The following is a 16,699-nucleotide window of genomic DNA, read 5'->3' on the forward strand; positions in this document are numbered from 1 at the left end:
ATACACACACACACACCCCTCCGAAACAGCACAACCAACTGTAGACACAAGTCTTGTTGGGGACATTTCACACTCAAACTGTATCTGTCATCATTCAACTCCTTATACTAAATGACTATATTTACTTTCAGATTGTAAAAAAAACGTGCTGCATGGATTTACACAAGTCTACTCATTTCTTTCTGCAAGGAGACAGCATAAATAAACAGAAAAATATATATTCAGCAGGTATTTCAGACCATCTTACACAGGCATTTTATTGTATTGCAATTATAAAAATAAATGTCATGCTGTGGGAAAAGAGGTAAACCTTTTAATAATTGTCATGATATAGTATAGTTACAAAGAAAGGTGTGTCATGAAGAAAGAATATTCACAATGGGTATATGTGGTGGTTTGAATGAAAATGCCCCCTCCTCCCCATAGGCTCAAAAAGTTGTACTATTAGGAGGTGTGGCCTTGTTGGAGGAAGTGCGTCATTATGGGCGGGCTTTGAGGTCTCAGATGCTCAAGCCACGCCCAAGTGTGACATTCACTTCCTGCTGCCTGAAGATACGGATGTAGAACTCTCAGCTACCTCTCCAGCACCACAACTGTCTGCATGACACCATGTTCCCTTCCATGAAAATAACGGACTAAACTGCTGAACTGTAAGCCAGCCCCAACTAAATATTCTCCTTTATAAGAGTTGCCGTGGTCCTAGTGTCTCCTCACAGCAATAGAAAACCTAACTAAGACAGCATAAGTGCTACGGGTAAGGATGGAGTGAGAGGCGCTGCAAATGCAAACTCCTGGTACCGTAGGGAAGAGCTGTCCAGTCAGATTGACTGGGCCAGCGGATACAGTGCTGACCTTCATGGTGGCAAAGCCTAACAATGAATGGTTGCCTGAAAAGCAGTCTATGGGTGGAGTTTATCGAGCCGCTACTGTTTCGTCATTATATTTCCTACAGAGCTAAAACGATAGACACCTACAATTAATATGTTTATGGCAGAGTACACCAAGTGAAGGGAGAAATCTCGGCTTTCTTCCAGAGTTGAAATCCATATCTGGAGAAGTTTAAGGTATGATGTTGGACTAGATGTGACCTCCATGTGACTTTGTCAGCAAGAAGTGGAAGGGACGAACTCCCAGGAATTAAGCCCACTATAATAAGGAATCTTAAAATGCGCAGAGAAGCAGAAAGTATGAAGTTATCCATAAGCCAACCCCAGCGCCCCTGGAGAGGGAGGCCCTAGGTAAACCACATAGCGCCATGGCCATGTCACCTGCAGCTGCTGTGATCAGCGGCCAGCAATTGTAGCCAGGGGAGGAAGCTTCCTTCTTAAAAGTGCCAGTCAGCAGGAAGATTTGGTCCTAAAGTCATTTATCCTGCACAACAAAGTAGCTGTAAGAAGGAATCCGGCTCACCTCTTCGAAGAACAGAACTATTGTCGCAGACTTAAACTACTATTGGGTCAGAGAATCTGGACCTCTCACAGTTTACGGCTCCTGGGGACACCTTGCCCCAGTGATGGAGTGGGGTGGGCACAAGAGATAGATAAAGATAGGGGGGGGGTCTATCAAAGACCCACTAAGAAGTACAAGCCATGGGAGAAACGGGCTGTGGGGGGGACGTGGGGGGACAGTGATTGGTCCCACACTGTGCGGTAGGGGTTGGGGGTAGGTCTAGCCACGTGGAGTTTAATCTGAGGGCAGGATCCGAGAGTGCGGACACTGAAGAAAATGAATTTCTAACTACCCACAACCCCTCCTTTTAGTATGGCATGCAGTGGTCTTTGATTCCCCAACCCTCTGAGGCAGTCAGGGATAAACTGGCTGGGTTATTTGCCGTGTCCCTAGGGACATAGACTGAGGGTCTAGGGGGAGCGTGTAAGAACTCGCGGTGCCTCCATACCACAGAAGAGACCACTGATGCTGCTTTAGCTCTGGGCGAGAGTATAAAGAACCTGTGGGGAGATTGCAACCTTGCCCTGGAAGACCTTAGCTGGTCCAGTGGAAAACATGGGTGGAGCTCACTCTGCTCCTTAGCGTCATTCTGCTTGGTGAGAGCGGAGGAGAAAGGACCAACAAACGTCCTTGGTTAGAAGAAAGTCTTGACTTACTTTCTGTATAATCTTTTCTTACTTTCATCTGCTGTTATTTATCTCTATTCACCAATGACAGTTTGTCTCTCTCTCATTTTCACTAAAAAAAAAAATCCTTTTTTCTTAAATTTATTTTTGCTTAAATTATATTAATTTTGACCATATATTTAACTTTTTAGCTTACTGTATTATTATTTTGCCTCTCTTTTTTTCTTTTCTGTATTTTTGGTTTTATTAGTATAGTTGTTTAAAATTGATTTTTATCGTATTTCTTTGATTTGCATATATATATATGCATATTTCGATTTTTTTTTTTTAATTTGTAAATTCTTTGTTTTTCTCTTTGATCCTACAGGTCCGTTGGGTATATAGTATGGCTTCCAGTTTAGTATTTTTATGGGATTCCTGAGTGTTCCAACTGGTGGGTCTCTGCATCTCTTTCTGTTTAAAACAACAATCCAAAGGACAGGGTGTGTTTTCATGCTGTAGTTGTTATGGTAAATTGGTTTCTGCTCTCTGAATGGTCCTGGAGAATAAGCCCTCTTAGAAATCTATGGAAATACAAAGCTTGGAAAACACTGAACCAAACTATAAGACAGACAAGACTGAAATAAATAAAATTAGGGACACAAAGAGATACCACTGGGATCCATACAAGCATCAGGGATATTTCAAAAATTAATATACCAAGAAACTGAGACATCTAGGGAAAAAAATGGACAAATTTCTAGACTTTTATATTAGGTACAAAAGTTAAGCCAAGAGGGATATTTAGACCTCTTAGTAGGTCAAAAATGATGATACAGAATGAAAACTCTCTCAACAAAGAGAAGCTCAGGGCCAGGTTATAAATCTAAATTATAGTAGACCAAAACAAACAAACAAACAAACAAACCTAATGCTAACACTCCTCCTCAGACTAGCCTACCAAACAGGAACAAAAATCTTGCTTCCCAAACGCACTGTACAGAGACAGAGAGTCTTGTCTTATGTGTCAGTCAGCATTTTTGTTTGTTTGTTTGTTTGTGTGTTTTGTCACTGCAACAAATATTCAACATAAACAACTTGCACATAGGATTATTTCTTTTAAAGGGACATATCATGTGCTATGGCCCGTGGCTGCAGAGGTTTCTCTCCATCTAAGCAGCTCTACTCGCTCTTGACTGTGGGAGAGAGATCAAGGGCTTGACAAAGCAATGCTGCCCACCCAATACTAGCCGGAGGTGGGAAGAGGGGTTGGAGAGAGGGGTGGGAGAGGACAAGAATACAGAGAGATGGAGTCAGAGACACAAAGAGGAAGGCGCCAGATCAAAACACTCTTCAAGCTATGCCAGTGTTGATTTATTTTCTCCAACCAGATCAGCCTTCCTAAAACTTTTGGTGTTCCCTGCCACCCCCACTCCACACCCCGGAATAGTACCTCCAGCTGAGGAACAAGCCTTCCACATCCGAGTTTGTGAAGGACACCACAAAAAAGAAAGCTATAGGTCAAATCCCCGATGATCATACATACAAGTCTTAAGGTCTGGAGTGTTTTAGCTCAGTGATGGAGCAATTACCTAGCATGCCCAAGACCCTGGATTTGATCCCCACGCATAGGTACACATATGTCCCTTCTCAGTTTCCACAAGACCCCACCTGAATAAAAGAACTCCAAATCACCTCGATCGTACATTAAAAAGTTTTTTATTCAGTGATCAAGTTGGCTTCATTTCCAGGGTTGCAAATGAGTATAATCGTAGATAAAAATCACATGATCACAAGATCAATAAGGATGAAGTGAACAGACCTTTGGTGGTAGAGGAAGGTAAATTCTGAGGCAAGAGGCCTCTAGCTTTGCATATGTGACTTGGATTCTTTTTTCAACTCTAAAAAGAGATATGTATGACAGCCTTCTTTAGAAGTCTACAGAACTAAAACTCATACCCAGAAAACTGAATCACGGCTAAAGCACCCTTCCATGAATGACTTCCACTAATGCAAGTATCTAATCTGGTGTCTCAGCATGCCTTCAGCCTCAAGGCCCTGGGATCCGTTTAAGGTCATTTAAGTAGAGGCCACATCTGTGGTCTCTGCGTTATATAACTAAGCTGTCTGTTCTCATTGGATATTTGCCAGCCATATGTTAGATCAAGGCCTGTTGGAACGGTCTCATTTTGAGAGACTAAATTGCAAGAGAAATTAGATCTGAAAGAAACACAGAAAGAGACCAAGGAATTGGAACACCTGGAAGCCATTAGCAGTAATCAAAGCTTATCCTGTATGAAAACTCACAGGAAGGGAGATGAGCACGGTGGAATATACATATATTTATGTCCATATAAATTGATATATATGAAAATGATCTATGTATCAATGTATACACCATATCTGCACACACCAATATATGTTTACATATATGTCTATTTAAGAAAGTCAATTTATAATTTGCTTTGAAAGCCTTGTTTTCTGTGGCAGTTTTTTACCCGTCATTCCTAACTTGAATCTTTCTACTGTGTCTCAGAAAGAAAGTTTGATATATGGAAATAATCTTAGAATTTCACAGTCTTTGATATAGCAACTTCCATGCAGAAGACTCAGATGAAGGCTGAATAACGACACTATTTAATCAGAAGATTCTTTTTTTTTTTTGTCTTCAGAGATGAGGGCCAAACCCAGGGCCTTGCACTTGCTAGGCAAGTGCTCAACCAGTAAGCTAAATCTCCAACCCAATGACACTATTTAAAACAACAGGTATGAATGTTCAACAGTTGCTGGAGAATTTAAGACGTTCCAAGACAGCCGGGCGACAGCCGGGCGGTGGTGGCACACACCTTTAATCCCAGCACTTGGGAGGCAGAGGCAGGTAGATTTCTGAGTTCGAGGCCAGCCTGGTCTACAGAGTGAGTTCCAGGACAGCCAGGGCTATACAGAGAAACCCTGTCTCGAAAAACAAACAAACAAAAAACAAAGACGTTCCAAGACAGCTCCAAGAAGAATTTATGTCATTTTTTTGGCCAGTTATTTTGCATATATTTTTAACACAGTTTTTTAAAAGCTTTATTTATTTACTTATTTATTTTATGTATATGAGTACACTATAGCTGTCTTCAGACACACCAGAAGAGGTCATCAGATCCCACTACAGATGGTTGTGAGCCACCATGTGGTTGCTGGGAATCGAACTCAGGACCTCTGGGAGAGCAGCCGGTGCTCTTAACCACTGTGCTATCTCTCTACCACTCACCTCTTAACTCTTAACTCAGCTCTATAATAGCCTTCGTCATCACTGTCTGGCAGGTTTTCCTTTTGAAGTTTGTTCGGTGCTCTACAGTTGTTCCCTCCATCTCCTTTAACTCACTCACTCGCCTGTCTTCAAATGGAAGCGGAGAGCCTCTCCAACCACACAGCTCCACAGCACACCAAAGCAGGAGAGACAGTCAGTGGTCACAGCTGGACATTTCCTGTGATCGGTGCCACACCAAAGACTCTCTAGATCCTCTGGAGACTTTACAGACACCTGATGGAGAAACTAAATCTCAGACATCGTTGTCTTGTTCAAGGTGGTAGAAGCCACCTACTAATCAAACTGACTCCAAAGTCACAGTCTTGTGCCATAGAAGAAGAAAGAAAGGGTAACAACCATACCTGAACAAAACTTTGAAGAAGATAAGTCTTTTTTTGAGTATTGTGGTGGTTTAAATAAGAATGGCTGCCACAGGCTCATAGATTTGAATGCACTTAGAGTGTGGCTTTACGACACTATTGTGCCTTGGTTGAAGTAGGCATGGCCTTGTTGGAGGAAATGCAGGCTTTGGGGTTTCAAATGCCTAGACCAGGCCCAGCATTTATCTCTTCCTACTGCCTGCAGATCCAGATGTAGAACACTCAGCTCCTTCTCCAGCAGCATGCCTTCCTGCCACCATGCTTCCCACCATGAGGATAATGGACTAAACCTCTGAAATGTAAGCCAGCCCCAGTTAGATGCTTTCCTTTATAAGAGCTGCCATGGTCATGGTGTCTGCTCATAGGCATTTCTTCAAAGTATAGTTAAAACCTCTAAGATCTGTAGACTAAGGATACGTTTCTTGCTAACAACAGACTATAGCTTAGAGTCCACATCCCTTGGTTCTGTCCATCTGGAGGTTTCGAGATGCATCGAGTTCTCCGTGTGTTTCATAATGTAGATCAATCTGAGGAAGCAGATGATTCAGGATGGACTTTGGGAGGGTGTTGCTTTTATATCCAGTACATGATTTCCTTCCTCAGATGCAGTTCTTCTAAGGCAAGGCCACTGGTGACTAATGTTTATTACCCAGGAAATGCATCTTTCTATTCTTTAAAAAAATGTTTATTTTAAAAAGTACTCATAGCCGGGTGGTGGTGGCGCATGCCTTTAATCCCAGCACTTGGGAGGCAGAGGCAGGCAGATTTCTGAGTTCGAGGCCAGCCTGGTCTACAGAGTGAGTTCTAGGACAGCCTGGGCTACACAGAGAAACCCTGTCTTGATATATATATATATATATATATATATATATATATATATATATATATATATATATTGTCTTGACCATATTCTTTTCCCTCATACCTTTGCTCCTGGATCGCTGTGCTTCACAGTTCTTTTCTCTCTTTAATAAATAAATAAATAAATAACAAAGAGAAAAGAAAAAAGAAAATGAAAAGAAAAGCATGGAATGTTTTGCCTTATCCAAATATTCCCAAACATGTGCCTACCTGAGAGTTAGTTAATACACTGTCTTGATCAGGGTTTCTATTCCTGCACAAACATCATGACCAAAAAGCAAGTTGGGGAGGAAAGGGTTTATTCAGCTTACACTTCCACATTGCTGTTCATCACTAAAGGAAGTCAGGACTGGAACTCAAGCTTCCCCTGGCTTGCTCAGCTTGCTTTCTTATAGAACCCAGGACCACCAGCCCAGGGAATGGCACCACCCACAATGGGCCCTCCCACCCTTGATCACTAATTGAGAAAATGTCTTACAGCTGGATCTCATGGAGGCATTTCCTCAAGGGAGGCTCCTTTCTCTGTTGTAACTCCAGCTTGTGTCAAGTTGACACACAGAACCAGCCAGTACATATACCTGCTGTTACTTCATTGAAGAAAACTGAAATCTTTCCCTCTGGACATCTATAAATTGCAAATAGCTTCTTAGTTGGAGGTGTGGCTTTGTGCCCACTTCCCCATCTCCATGCTGGGGTGTCGTCTGGCTTGCACTTGTATAGGCCTTGTGCATGATGCCACAGCCTCTGTGAGTTCACTTGTGTATCACCCCCACTGTGTCTGCAACATGCTGTTTCTTTGGAGTCATTCCCCCACCTCCAGCTCTTACCATCTCTCTGCCTTCTCTGCTGCACAGATCCCTGAGCCCTGAGGAGAATGGTGTAATGAAAACATCCATCCCAGTTAGGGCTGAATATTCCAAAGTCTGTCATTCTCTGTACATTGCTCAGTCACTGGTTTCTGTGTTAATTAGTATCTACTGCAAGAAGAGACTTCTCTAATGGGAGTTGGGGGAGAGTGTTCAATAATGCACTGATCAATGGGGTATAGAAATATAATCATTAGGAATGATTTAATTGCTTTAGCAGAATAATTGCAATAGGTTTCCCCACCCCCACCCCCCCCGAGTTTTAGATCTCATCTCGGCTTCATGGACTCATTAGCTGACACCCACACAATGCTCGGTGTAGGTGCTAGCTCATAGAATGGGCCTTAAATCCAATCCAAAAGTGTTACTTTTGGTTACTCGTGTGATATTTGTGCCATCATTGTTTCAGTCGGTATACCTTCCAATCAGGTCAGTATTGTAGTCCATAGATTTTGTAGCAGAACGAGATCGATGGTTGCGTTCATCTTTTGGTAGCGTATAAAGTACTTTTCAGCACTATGAACACTAGTCAGTCAGTAGGGAGGAAGCTTCTAGTTGAGCACCAAGTCAATTTACCCATGTTTGTTGATGTAAGTCAATGGTGTCTTTAGCATCACGGTCTCACCATTAGCATTGACAGTCATCTGTGATGTTTTAGGAGTCTGTGGGACCCCCTTTGGCCAATAATCAACAAGCTGTAACCCATTCCTGGTCCTGGCATAACTTGTATAAAATGTAATACATATTATTCAGAAAGAAAAAATAAAAAGCTTTAATTGGAGATTTTAAAACCAGGCTTTGTATCCTTTTGAAACTTTATCAACAGATTCCCCCATATGATTCCAACCCCCAAGCCTTAAAGTTCCCACTTAAAGCTTTTTCAGAATAATCTGTTCTTTTAGTTAGGATTTCTATTGTCGTGATAAAACACCATGATCGGAAGCAATTTGTAGAGAAAGGGGGAATTTCATCTTATAACTTTAGAGTTACATTCTATCACTGAGGGAAGTCAAGGCAGGAACCCAAGGCAGAAACCTAGATACAGGAGCTGATGTAGAGGCCATGGGTGAGTGCTCCTTAATGCTTGTCCTGCTTTTTTACAGCAACTTGGACCACTATCCCAGGGGTGTCCCCACCCACAATGGTCTGGGCCTTCTCTCCTCAATCATCAATCAAGAAAATGCTCTACAGACTTACCCACAGACCGATCTGATGGGGGCGTTTTCTGAATTGAGGTCTCCTCTTCTCAAATGACTCTAGATTGTAACACGTTCACATAAAACCTCTGTATTATATGTTATTGCAAGTTACACATAATTTATGAGGCAGATCTTATCTTTGAAATGATTTCATGTTCCACTGTTATTAGTTATTTCTATCTGGCTCTTCATTTTAACGTTTAAGATGAAAAACCATGTCAATCGTGAAAAAGAAACTAAATGAAACAACGGTAGAACCAGTGTCTTCCATGTATCTTAGTAGAACAGATCCTATGGAAGAGAAAGAGGAAAGTTGGCGCACTTAGGTTTTTATCTGTTTGACTACTTATGCCTTACTCTCACATATGTCTGCTTCAGAAGAGCACCCGCTGAGTTTCTCATCGTGAATTCAGTGTCTCAGTCCAGAACTCAAAGCAATGTGTTTAAGCCTTAACTCCTTAAGGTTGAGCCTGGGCCTCTGAGCTTGGCTACTTAAAATAATTACGACGTAGACATAACACAAACATTTCTCATTAGGGCAGGGATAATTAGCACAGATCGTTTATTTCACTTTATTCTGATAATGTAAGCTGGAATTCCCAGGAGCCTGAGTAAGAATGGATAGAGAGGGCTGATGTTATCGGACTTGTGGATTTATGAAGTAATTCTTTGGACATCATTTGACTAAGTATATGTTTTGCAAAACTAAGCTCCAGCAGCACCACACCCGGAACGTTATCCAGGGTGTGAATTTCAAATGCGCACACAAGGGCTTTCTAAGTTGATGCAATGTCTTTGAGTTTGCTGAAGTCTTGGGTTGAGTTTTATGAAACTCGGAGAGGGACATGTAAGTGCTGGGTTAAAAACGAGGGTGTTACACATCTGTAATCTATTACTTTGGGAAGAAAAACAGTAAGCGGTTAAAAAAATGGTTCATTATAAATCTGTTATATTTAAATGTTCTCATACATTATTCAAATTGGTTTCATTTCTATTAAGTATGTGATACAAAGTAGAAAGTTTTACATTGCAAGATCCACTAACTGTATGGTACTCAGAAATAATCCTGAAAATGTACTTTTTGGCACACGACACAAGAAAAGTTACTAGCACTTGGGCAGTCAGAAATCATATTCTCTACAATGGCACATCTGAAGGAAAAGAGAGAGTGGTGTCCATACTTCCTGTGTCACTCCCCGTCTTCCCGTGATACTCCCACACCTGTGATACGGAGACACTGGCGTTCTATGTGAGGCTCATTCATTATCAAATTCTTACTAATGTCGCCTATGTACTAGGCATTGGGCTAGGTTCTGGGCGGACTGTGGTAATTACAGTATTCGTGCCATTGCCCCTGCTGTTTGGTGCTTCCAAGTCCCATGGACAAAATACGGAACTAGAAACCAAGAAAGTTCCATCAAACAAACAAGTAGACAACTGGACAACTCTCATAGGGATATCTGGGGTAAAACGGACAAGCAAGGAAAGTCTCTGTCAAGAGATGGCTTTTAGAGGTAGTTATTTAGCTCAGTTGGTAGAGCATCTGTCATTCAAGAAGCCTAGGGTTCGATTCCCAGCACCACATTAAATAGGCATGGTAGTTCGTACCAGAAAGCCCAGCATTTGGGAGGAAGAGACAGAAGAATCAGAAGGTAAAGGTCATCCTCAGCTACAAAGGAAGTCTGAGGATAGCCTGGGCTACATAAGACTTTCAGAATAAGAGAGACAGGGAGACAGAGGGAGGGAGGGGGAGAGGGGCTATTTAAATAGTTTGCATGATGAAGCAAGGAGAGATAAGATGGTGTTCTTTGTAGCTCCCATGTACTGAGCTAGGAGTCTAGGGCACTTCATTTTTAAGTGTTACTGATGACTCTATGAGCCCACATTACAGATGAGCAAACCGAGCCTGGGCTTAGTTACTAGGCTAGGAGAGGTCAGAGGAGGAGGGATGAAATCCTAGGTCTAACCCCAGAATTCAAAGTTTTGATATGTAATTCCATTTCTTGAAAAAAAAAAAAAAAAACCATCATTCAAGAGTAATCAAATATTCAAACAGAAACTTGTGTAACAGGATGATTCTAGTATTGTTTTAGGGTTTTTATTTGGACACTGAGAAAGGGTTTCAAATTTAGATTATAGTTTCGTTTAAGAACACTTCTTTTTGAAACTTTAGTGTGTGTGTGTGTGTGTGTAGGTAAGTTTGTATGTATGTGTGCATGTACATATTTATGTGTACATACATATATATGTGTAGGTGACTGTGCATGCATGTGTGTGTATGCATGTGTCTGTAAATGTGTATATGTGCATGTGTGTGTGTGTGTGCACGCACACACATGTGACAACTTTCTGGATCTCTTCTTCCATCTTTACATGGTTTTGAAGCATTGAGATCAGGTCTGCTTTACCCAGTGAGCCATTCCAATGGCTCATTTTAAGTGATTTATATTAAAGGTTATATAAAATGAGTAGCTATAAAAGTAGTTTAATCTTATTGCCGGGCGGTGGTGGCGCACGCCTTTAATCCCAGCGCTTGGGAGGCAGAGGCAGTCGAATTTTTCAGTTCAAGGCCAGCCTGGTCTACAGAGTGAGTCCCAGGACAGCCAGGGCTACACAGAGAAACCCTGTCTCAAAAAAAACCAAAAAAAAAAAAAAAAAAAAAAAAGAAAAAAAGAAAAAAAGAAAAGAAAAAACGTGGTTTAATCTTACCATCCTGTACCTTGATGGAAAGGAAAAGCAAACAAATGATAAACAAACAAATAAATAATAAATGAGAAAGGAATATGTAAATGGAAAAGGCAATACATAATCATAGAGAAGATGGTGTTTGAAAAATCCATCAGTTATGTGCTAGCTCCAAGGATCCCATAGTTTCCCCATTCCCTAAGGCTAGTGAGAGCTACCGGGTTATCCCAAATAAAGCTGATGAAGGTATTCCCAACATTTTCCAGGAATCCTTACCAAAGCATGTCCAACTGTCAGGCTGCATCTCCAGTGTTTCTTTAGTTCCATGGGTTTGTGCAGAATGGGACCAGGAAACACAGGAAACAGAACAATTAGAACTATGCTTCATGAAACATCACAGCCAGAACTAAAAGACACTGGTCTTTTAATGTCTTAAACAAAAACACTTGTCGAATTAGAGAATTCATGTTGTTCCATGGACTGATTTAGATCCTTGGATCCTGTGGACAAAGTGATGGGTAAACATGTCAACAAAACAAGCCCTCAAACCCCCCAAAACAAAAACAACTAGTCAGAGAAGGCCAGAAACAGAAGCCCAGGATGGGAGGCATTAGGACTAACCAGTAGTAAAGACCACCCAAGGATTGTGTAAGGAAGGTATTTAGTTTTCAACTACAATTAAAGACCCAGCTGGGTAAGTCAGTCAGCAAGGCTTTGTCAGAGGAAGATGGTGGTGGCTTCTGGGAGCAGGGGCTGCACACGCTGGCTTATTTGTCATTAGCCCAGTAATCTCAGCCTCCTGTCCTTGCTGGATTTCCTGCAAGCTCCCAGCTCCTTAACCGCTCTCTGAATCTGCCACATGTTAGAAACAATCTCACACATGTGTTAAACTTATGTTTACCTTAGAGTCTGACTTAACTTTTGAAAACTATACCTTAAAAGGGATAGAGGGGTCTTTCCTTATCAATTCTGGGTTATTCGTATGTTACTTATTTGCTGTCAATAGTTGTTACTTGTTTAATTGTACTTTATATATAATTATACCTGTTGTTTAATCGTCACAGAGGAGGTTTTATCCAAAAAAATTTAAATTGATGGACCCAATCACCATTTATAGCCAATAGCCCAGAGCAAAGTTAAAGCCAATTATCATAGCTGAGTGGAGCTGACATTTTAAAAAAAAAAAAAAAACTTTCTGTCTCTGTTTTCCTCCTGTGGCTTCTTTTATCCTCCTGGTATATGGTTGCTGCAAGTTATTTTGAGGTATGTTTGAAAAGCAGCAGTCGAGCGGGACAGCACTCCATACCTATGCTTGCGTTGGTAACGTTCCCTTGAAGATGAGTGGGTATGGAATGTTAACATGTATGTTGGAGTTCTGCACTTGATACTATTCCATTGATTTAAAACAGTATAGATTCCAACCTTACAGGCAACATTTACCAACTGATTCTTCTATTGACTAGACCCGAAGTTAGGGATGGGTGGGCACAGGAAATCTTGCTATAGCCCCAGCTGCTCAGAAAAAAAACAAAAGAATCTTGAGCCTAGTAACTCCCTGACATTCAAGTCAAACCACTGTTGGGTTGTTGGATGTTTAAAGTTGTGTTCGTGGGGCTCTTTTTTTGTGTGTGTTCTTTTTTCCTTTTTGGTTTTTCTAGACAGGATTTCCTCGTGTAGCCCTGGCTGGCCTGGAACTTGCTCTGTAGACCAGGCTGACCTTGAACTCATACAGATCCACTTGCCTCTGCCTCCCAAGTGCTGGGACTAAAGGCGTGTGCCACCATGGCTGGGCGGATGTTTTAAGTTTTAATTTATCACCCTGATTTGAGAATTACATTATATATATATATATATATATATATATATATATATATATATATATATTGTATGTGTGTATATATATATGTATGTGTGTGTATCAAACACCACTGTGTACCCCATAAATATGTATAATTATTATGTGTTCCAAAACAACAAACAAAACAAAATGTGAGAAAGGCAATCTGCTGGTTGACATAGAAGGGTGGGAGGAAGAGAAGAAATCCCTGCAACGTTGCTCAGTCCAGGCACTTAGCCTGGGTCTCTTGTTGGCAAAGTGAAGTCAGCGGCCATAATTTCAGCTTGCGCAATGATTTTCAAGACTGAATAAAAAGTGGTTGTTGTTGCTGCCGTTATCTAGGATTGTCTAGGGATGATGGACATCTCCAACACCCACCCCCCGAGGTAGGCTTTGTACCCTCTCCCATTGCCTTAGTGACACTAGAAGGACGAAACATCACAACTGCCCCTTTTTAGGTCTCTTGGTTTAAAAAACAAAACAAAACAAAACAAAAAACCAACCAACCAACAAACAAACACCTTCCCTGGAGCAGAGACAAGATATTCTGATCTGCTTTAAAGATTAGAACATTACATACTGCTGTCTCTGCCATCAGAGTTAATCTAGTTGGCATGTTAATCACCTGAAATCTGACTCGACTGAAGACCCGCGGAGGAGTTGGGGAGGAGCCGGATGGAACAATTACCTCTTAATGAGATAGTGTTCTTATCAGAACCCCTCCCTCAGTGCAGCCTCACAGAGCTTCCCTTCTGAATACACTGCCAAGTCCGCCCTCTTTTCTGAGGAAGTCTAATTGTTTTCTGAGACGAGTTTCCTTCCCTGTGTAGCCCTGGTTGTCCTGGAACTCACTGTGGAACAGGCTGGCCTCGAACTCTTGACATCTGCCTGCCTCTGCTTCCCAAGTATTTTTTTTTTTTACTTAATTTAAATTTAAATAATAAAATTTAAAATTTTCTTTGTATGTTTTTCTTTCAGATGCTGGCCAAAAGCTGAAGCATGCTTCAGCTTTCTCGACCTTTCTGTGAGGCTCCCAGCCCCTTCTCTGAGGCTCCCCGGGCCCTTGCAGCACAGGGCTGCTTGCTCGCCTCCCTCGCTGAACCTTTCTTCTCCGTCTTTCTCATCTCTGCAGTCACCAAGACTGACAGCATGCCCGCCTTGTTGTTTTTCTCTCAGACTCTCCTTGTTCTTCCTTCTAAGTCCACTTCTAAATTCTTTTATTAGTGAGGCTAAGAACCCAAAGTAGGAGGGTCTAATGCCTCAGAAGCAGGGCTTACTCTGTGTGCCTTAGCCACACAGGAGAGTTAACCATCTAAAGCAGAAGCCAGGAGAGGTACAATGAAATGGCCACAAGACCGTCTCTGCCTACATTTTAGACATTTTTTTTTTTTTGCAATGTTTATCTGACAATCCATTTCTCTTAAGAGGGAAAAAAAAGTTTTAGAACTGTCTTTTCTAAAAACAGTTATGAGAACTTTTGCTAGACACTAAACGCATAGAAACTGCTTAACAAATTAGGAAAGCCCTCCCCTCTGGGTCTCTTTACCCTGAAAAGCTGGGCACAGAGGCAGAGGATAGGGGTTGGACGGCTGACACTGTGGGCAAACGTTCTGCTGCCCAGCAACTGACAACAGAGTTTGAACCCTGGGACCCTCCTTGTAAAAGGAGAGAACACCAACTCCCTCAGACTGTCCTCTGACTCTCCCGCCCCCAATAAAAGAAAATGAAAGAAAATGTAATTAAAATATTTCAAAAGAGGTAGATGATAGGGATGGACTCCTTTTAACTGCGGACTTTGACTCATTATTTTTAATTAATTAATGCTGTAATGAAGATCAAACCAAAGGCCTCATAAATTCCAGGCAAGTGTTCTCTCACTGAAATACAACCCTAGCCCACGTTTTGAAGCTTTGATTTTGAGTCTTGGACTTAGGCCATTTGGAGATCTATGTTCTGCGTAGTTTTTGAGTTTTCTCTTAAAATAATAACACTCCCTGTTAGTGTTTTCAGCCTGTAAATTGCTCTCAACGATTCAATTGGTTCCAAGCAACGCATAACGCATAGGAAGCACTCGGTACATGTTAATTTTGAGTTAATAATATGGATGTTTAATTCTTCCAACTTCAGGTTTGTTTTCTCAAAGGCACTGAAATGTAATAGATGAGAAAAATGCTTGGATCCCACTCGTTTTAACTGTGTCCCTCATAGTGGGAAGCCAGTGACTTCTTAAATGATTTACAAAAGGAGAGAAGAAAAAAAGGAGAAATGTGGAACAAGACGGACCTGGACACAGATGGACTTCTGGTCTAAGACTGAAACACAAAGCTAGGAAATCGCTGGACTTAAGCAAGCATAAACAGCAGCAAACACCAGGGCAGTTGTGAAGAGGTTGAAGCCCATGCATCAGATTTGAAGGAACAAAGACGGGTGGATCTGTAGAGCTTGTGGGCCAGACAGCCCAGCCGATTTGACTCTGTCTTACAAACTAGACAGCTCGGGGCTGGCGAGATGGCTCAGCGGTTAAGAACATTGGCTGCACTTCTGGAGGTCATGAGTTCAAATCCCAGGAACCACATGGTGGCTCACAACCATCCTGTAATGAGATCTGATGCCATCTTATGGGGTGTCTGAAGACAGCTGCAGTGTACTTACATATAATAAATAAAAACTTAAAAAAAAAAAAACACTAGACAGCACCAAGGAACACGCCTGATATCCACCTCTGGCCTGTATGCCCCGCTTCCCCATGCTACAAACACATGCATGTGCATACGCACAGGAACACGTTGACAAGGCCATACTTACATGTGTTATATTAGTTAATGTACACAGGGAGAATGGGTGGGACTTCCTTGATGTTATAAGGATCAGATGTGCTGGGTTTGGTAAATCTAGGGAAAGATTATTTAGCGCTAGCATCCCAATCATCTAACGGTTACGTGTCTTCGGGAATTTGGAAAGCCAGTCTGAGCAAGGAAGTGTGGCAAAGGAAGTCTCAGCAAGGGTGGCCGATGCTATGGAAGAGCATCCCAATTCTTCTGATCAGCTTAATGATGATTGATCAGTTGCAAGAGTCATTCCTATCCATCACAAGGAAGACCACCATGGCAGGCAATTTAATGGAAAGTAACGGCCGGAGAATCAAACTGTGAAGCTGCATAGACTCTGCTGTAGATGAGTTAGTCACTCGGCCTTCCCAACCTCACGTATTGGGTATTGCTGATTCCTGTTTCCACTCTGCCTCCCAGTGATGGAGCAGAGGTGGGTGTTTCTTTCTCCTTGTTTGTTCCAGGTAACATTTCTATGGCTTCTCAAATTTGTCCAGTATAGCACCAAAAACTATTTTGTGTCTACAGGTCATTGTCATTTATGCCAACCCGGCTTCTCATTTAATACCTGAAATGATGCTCCAATGGGAAAAAAGTTAAAGTAATAATCAAATATATTCATTTATAGAATGCACGAGAAAGGCTATTTTACAAAAGAACATGATGTCAGTATGGTCTCTATTAATAATTA

The 16,699-nt window shown here is 41.6% G+C and overlaps 1 long non-coding RNA gene across 1 annotated transcript in view; it reads left to right on the forward strand.

Moving 5' to 3' along the window:
• The window catches only part of LOC143436206 (uncharacterized), a 102,366-nt gene that overhangs the window by 70,410 nt on the left and 15,257 nt on the right, over positions 1 to 16,699 (forward strand). Inside the window, exon 4 of the long non-coding RNA XR_013106373.1 lies at positions 14,159 to 16,441. This is a non-coding gene — a long non-coding RNA (uncharacterized LOC143436206). The remainder of the gene's footprint in view (positions 1 to 14,158; positions 16,442 to 16,699) is intronic.

Source organism: Arvicanthis niloticus, chromosome 22, assembly GCF_011762505.2.
Source record: "Arvicanthis niloticus isolate mArvNil1 chromosome 22, mArvNil1.pat.X, whole genome shotgun sequence".
NCBI classification, from domain to species: domain Eukaryota; kingdom Metazoa; phylum Chordata; class Mammalia; order Rodentia; family Muridae; genus Arvicanthis; species Arvicanthis niloticus.